The sequence below is a fragment of the Myotis nattereri genome (genome assembly GCF_964212035.1).
Source record: "Myotis nattereri genome assembly, chromosome: 10".
Taxonomy (NCBI): Eukaryota; Metazoa; Chordata; class Mammalia; order Chiroptera; family Vespertilionidae; genus Myotis; species Myotis nattereri.
This window is the reverse complement of record NC_138085.1, coordinates 1933946-1939945: the sequence shown is the minus strand read 5'-3', so window position 1 is coordinate 1939945 and position 6000 is coordinate 1933946.

Genomic DNA, 6000 nt, shown 5'->3' with positions numbered 1-6000 from the left:
CCTCGAGGGTCTCATTAGATTTCTTATAGGTCTCATTAAGTTTATTGACAGTTTCTAGAAAATTCTTGAAAAACCTTAAAAGTGTGGTTTTGAACTCTACATCCAGTAGTTTGCTTTCCTCCATTTCTGTCATTTGTGTCCTTTTTCTTTGTCTCCGCATTTTTTATGCTTCCCTGTGTTGATAAAGTGGTTTTCTGTGCTAAGTGTCCTCTAGGGCCCAGTGGTTCAGCCTCCCCAATTACCTGAGGAGGACACTCTTGGTGCACCCCCTTGTGGTCTTTGTGCACAGTCTTGTTGTAGTTAAGCCTTGATTGTTGTAGGAATCACTGGGAGGAATTGACCTCCAGGCCAATTAGCTATGAGAATCAGCTGTGTCTGCAGTGGGAGAACTTCTGTGCTGGAGACATCCTATGGGGCAAGACTTGCTTCAATGGGGCTTTGGTGCTCACTGAGTCTGCCCCCTGAGTGTGTCCTTTATGGTTCCACAGAGCTGCAAACTGGATGGTCCCACTCTGACCTCTGGGTACACTGGCTCTTGGATCTCTATGGAGGTGCTAATCTAGCCTTTGCCTGAGGCTATCCAGCAAAAACCTCCCTGCAGGGCTTGGGTGGGGTGGGTCCCAGGGGATCAACAGGGTGGGGTTAGCAGTTATGGCTGCTCTCAGTCCTACCCTCAGAGGCTCTGCTTCTCAATGTCCCGGTAATCACTGCAAGCCCCTCGGAGAGAAAGCTGCCCTTGAGTTCCGACCGATGCCAGACAGTCCCGCTTCTCCCGTATGAGTCTGGGTCCACAGAGACTCACCCGGAACTGGAGCTCAGAGCCTGGGACTCCCTCCCGATTGAAAACAACAACCGAGCCCTCAGCCGCCAGCCTGCTCCGCATGCACCTCCGCACCTTAGTATTTTACTTCCGCCTTGCGCCTCCTCTGAGTCTCGGTATGCTTTTCTCTTTCCTTCTAGTTGTAGAATTTCCACTCAGCCAGCCTTCCTGTGGTTCTGGATGATGTCTGTTCCATCTTTTAGTTGTATTTTTGAAGTGGTTGTTCGAGGCAGCAAACTCCGGTGTTTACCTATGCCGCCATCTTGGTTGCTCCGGTAAATTCTAGTTTTTTAATGTTATGAATACTCCTGCCATGAACATTCTAGCAAGTATCTCTTTTGTTGAATATACTAGTATGTATGCACTTCTATCTGGTGTATCCCTCAGGGACTGGCTGAGTTAGCTGGAGTAGATAATACCAAATCCTTTTCCTAGGTGCTGCGTGGCAACATCCGTCATTCCATGTTCTCTACACTTGGTATTGTCAGTCTTTGTAACTCGCCATTCTAGTGAGATTTTAATCATCAGCATGATATCTCTTTTATGCTCTAAATTGCCTAGTAGTTTTTAATTTTGCCTAGAATAAAATCCAATCTTCTTTTTATTGCCCACAGGCACTGGGCTTCCTCCTGCCTCAGTGACTGTATCCATCAACACTCCTTCTTAGTCACTGTATTCTACAGACTTCATTTCTATTATTTTAAATTTTCCAAATTTTCTTCCTTCGGAGATTTATTGTTTCTTCTGTGAGGAGAGCTCTTCATCCGTGTGCTCATCCACCTGGTGGCTCCTCATCACTCAGGCCTCAGCTACGCTGTCAATTACGTAGGAAAGCCTTCCCAACACCCTCACTACCCCTTCACCAGATTCCATATCTTAGTGAGAAACCTGAAATCTTCTAAATTTTCTTACTCAGTGTCCCCCCTCCCTACACCTTCCCATTCCCCACTCCACAGGCTCAACTCTAGACTGCAAGCTCTGAGGGGGCTGCCTCTTTCCCAGCGTGGCTTCTGGCACACAGAGTACCCAGCACATTGGAGGAACTGTACAAATACGTGAGTGAATGATGGACTGACGAATGGAAGCTGAGGGAGAAATTAGGCCTAGAACCCCTGGAAACCAAATGTTTTTAGCATTATTCTTCTGTCACCCCTGTACTTCTTACATCTCTAGAAGTTCATTCATTTCAGCAACAAAAGGATGCTATAGAGTTGCTGCTGTGTATTCTCAAGTGTCTCAGGAAAAATGTGAGGAGGGAGAGCCTTAAGGTGTAGAGAGCTTCGTGGAGCCCCGACCTCCCGGCCCGGCCTGATTTGACCACGACACGCAAACATATTTCTGCTTCATTCTCACTGTAAACTCTCTCTTTAGAGTTGGGAAATCGCTGATGTTTAGTTAAAACAAATAAAAGGTACTATGTATAAAATACACATCAGAGTATACAATCTCTAATATAAATAACTGCCTTGCAACTCTTCTGAATATGTATGATATCCTGGTTTGAGGATCAAATAGATTGAAGGTAAAAGTCAACAAACCTGAACTGAGCAATGCCTCCAGAACACACAGGGTACTGCTTTACGCTGCTGCCTGCTCTCCAGAGGAGGTGATGACCTGCAGCGGAAGTTGCTTCACTTCATTAAAAACATCAACCAATGGGAAGAGTCCCTCACCTGCTTGTGACTAACAGCGTAAACGACCCATCCCTGTGACTAACAGCATAAGCTTCTAAGAATATTTGCAAAAACATCTGCAACTGGAAAGATTGCGACAGGAGGAGTTGGTGAGAAGATGATGATAAAGAAGTCTGGTTCATCGGGGATCTGTAACCTCAGACACTCTGCTAAGGACGTTTCCCAAATGTCACCTCTGAGAAGTGGGCCTCGTCACCTGTCTTGTAAGGAAGAGGCACTGCTGGCCTGCGCTCCTTCAGGGAGAGGCCAGGACGCACGTCTGCATGTCCCTTGGGACGTGCCCTCATGCGACATCAAAGGTAGAACTCAGTGAGTTTTCTACAAATTAATGAGAGGAAGACAAACCAAGTGGGCAAAAGGGCAAACATATGAGAAGGAATTTCTTTTTTTTTTTTAATATATTTTATTGATTTTTTACAGAGAGGAAGGGAGAGAGATAGAGAGTTAGAAACATCGATGAGAGAGAAACATCGATCAGCTGCCTCCTGCACATCTCCTACTGGGGATATGCCCGCAACCCAGGTACATGCCCTTGACCAGAATCGAACCTGGGACCCCTCAGTCCGCAGGCCGACGCTCTATTCACTGGGCCAAACTGGTTTCGGCGAGAAGGAATTTCTTACAGAGAACACTCACTTGGCCAAAGATGTCCCACCTGAGTAGTAAATAGTGGAATGCAAAATAAAATCAGATGACAGCTTTTACAGCATTGGGCTGACTTAACTAGCAACATGTAACAGTGTGACATTACCAACTATGTTGGCAAGCACATGAAGTGGGAAACCCTTATCGTTCAAAGGACACAGATGTGGAGAAAGTCAGGGATTTTCTAATATAATTGAAGATGCACCTGCCCAATGATCCTGCCATTTCACTCTGAAAACCCGCACAGAACATTACAGAAACCTGCACCATGGCACTACTTTTAAGAGCAACATATAAATTTGAGACAACTTAAATGTCCAAAGGCGATGGATATATAAATGGGGTCTAGTTATGCAGTGGAATATGATACAGCATTCTAAGTGAATGAGAGCTATACTCCTCCAAGTGCTTGGTCTCACAGATAGAATGCCGAGTGAGAAAAGCAAGTTACCAGTGTAGAGTTGTGTAAAGACTAACAACAATACTTTGTATTGCTTAAGAAACACACACACACACGCACACACACATTTTAAGATAAGAAGCACCACGCTGAGGATAGTACATTTAGTGGGTGGGAGAAGTGTATAGAGAAAAACTGCTAATTCTTATTTCTGCTGCTGGGTCTTGCTTACATAACCTATGACCTGTTTTGAGTTATTTAGCTCTTTTTAAAAAAATATATTTTATTGATTGCTTGCAGAGAGGAAGGAAGAGGGATAGAGAGTTAGAAACATCGATCAGTTGCCTCCTGCACACCTCCTACTGGGGATGTGCCTGCAACCAAGGTACATGCCCTTGACTGGAATTGAACCCGGGATCCTTCAGTCCACAGGCCGATGCTCTATCCACTGAGCTAAACCGGTCAGGGCGAGTTATTTAGCTCTTAAATATTGTATTTAAAAACATCAAAAGTGAAAATTAGAGAGAAAAAATAAAGAATTCAATTTAGGGAATTTCAGCATGAAACAGCATTTCCTGTGGTCAGAATAAAGCAAACCTGAGCGTCTGCACCTGGGACCTCCATAAATAAATTCTGTTTGAATTCCTTCCTTCCCATTCTCCTTGCAAACAATGCTCCAGTTTCTCCTGTAGTAAATTTTGGACTTTGGTTTTTCAATTGCAAAGCTCACAGTCCCCAAGTGATAGGTCCATAGCTTCACTGGCAAAGGAAAATGTCAGGAATATCCAGTAAGAGAGAGATGCTGAAGGGGCTGGGATGGCCCTTCTTAACTTCATACACTTTGGGGCCCTGTACTAGTTAGACTTGGCACAATGCTCACCCTCAAACCGTAACAAGATGGGGCACAAGTTTGTCTCTTCATAAAGTAGAAACTGAAAAGGACAAAATAAAAAGATTTAGGAACATCTTTCAACACTGCTTATAACAACAGCTCTAAGTGCAAGGACTGGACTGTTTTTGATAGTAACACCTTTGTTTTTTGTTTTGGGGCGTGTGCGGGGGGCATCCGCCTTATAAATTGTGTCTGTGCAGAGGAACTCCCCTGGTGCTGCAGGAACAGAATAAGGCCTCCACTCACACCACCCCGCGCTCTGCAGTGCGCCTGGGGGTGCAGGGCTACACAGACATGTTCCCGCAGAAGCAATTAGATGCGGAAGCAGGTTCGAGAACCCTGCGTTCTTCTATTAGGTGAGACATTAAAGAGATTTCCAAATATTGGCCATGAGTATGCAGTTGTTTGTAGAACAGTATCATTTTTCTCAGGAAGTCTGTTTTGGGAAGTATAGTTATTTTTCATAAAATGTCTGATATTTATGATCTTAGGCACACATAATGCATTTTTTGTTATTTAAAATGGATAAAATAAATGTTCAAACTCTATTTAATTTCTAACACAGCAAGTGGTGACAGACAACACCCACAGACACAAAAGCGCTGGGACCTCAGTGACTGGAACCTTGTGGGGGTTTGCAGACCGCGGCCACACCGCCTGGGAGCGCGGCTGGCACAGCCCCCCTTCCTCTCCGCCTGTGGCGCTTCTGCCTGGGGCCCAGCCCCCAGAGCCCCGGGCGGCCTGGCCCCGAACCGCCTCTCTCTCCCTCTAATCCTCGCCGGAGAATATGTTTTTATTGATTCCTTTCTTTTTTAAAGAGAGAGAGGAAGAAGCATGGATGTGAGAGAGAACCACTGATCTGTCGCCTCCGAGCGCGCCCAGGGGCTGGGCGGGATGGAGCCACAGCCTGGGCGAGTGCCTGCTGGGGGGAGCCGCGAGCTTTCCGGTGCATGGGACGCGCTGCAGCCGCCCCAGCCCGGGCGCAGGGAGATCCTGAATGATGGTCGCATTTTAGATTTCCTTCCGTCGCAGTGGCCAGGGCAGCAGCCCCCGGGCAGCCCCCGCTCCCCTTTGGGACCCGAGCAGCCCGTGCTCCGGGGCTGGGCGTCACCCCGGGCGGCCGGCTTCCTGGTTACCGAGCGCGGCGCGTCCGTGCTGGTCCCGACTCGCCAGGAGCCGCCGGGACGGCTCCCCTTGGGGGCGCTCAGTGCCGCCCGAGGAGGCGCGGCCGCACCGAACGCGTAGCGCGCACAGGACGGGGCGGGCCGAACGGCGGCGGGGACCCCGGGCCAGGCGCACAGGCGGCCTCGGATCCGCCCCTGCGCGAGGCCGCGCCTCCCCGCGCGCTGAGGTGCCCGCCCCGCCCGCAGCGCTGGTGGCGGGGAGCAGCCGGGCCTGGAGGTGCCCGCCGTCCCGCCCGGAGCCAGCCCCGCGCTCCCCAGCCCCAGGCTCCGGTCCGCCCCCGGGGCGCCCAGGTAGGTGTGCGGGAACCAGGTGGCCGGACCTGTGGGACCTGAGGCCAGAGGTCGGACCCCGGCGGCTTCCCACC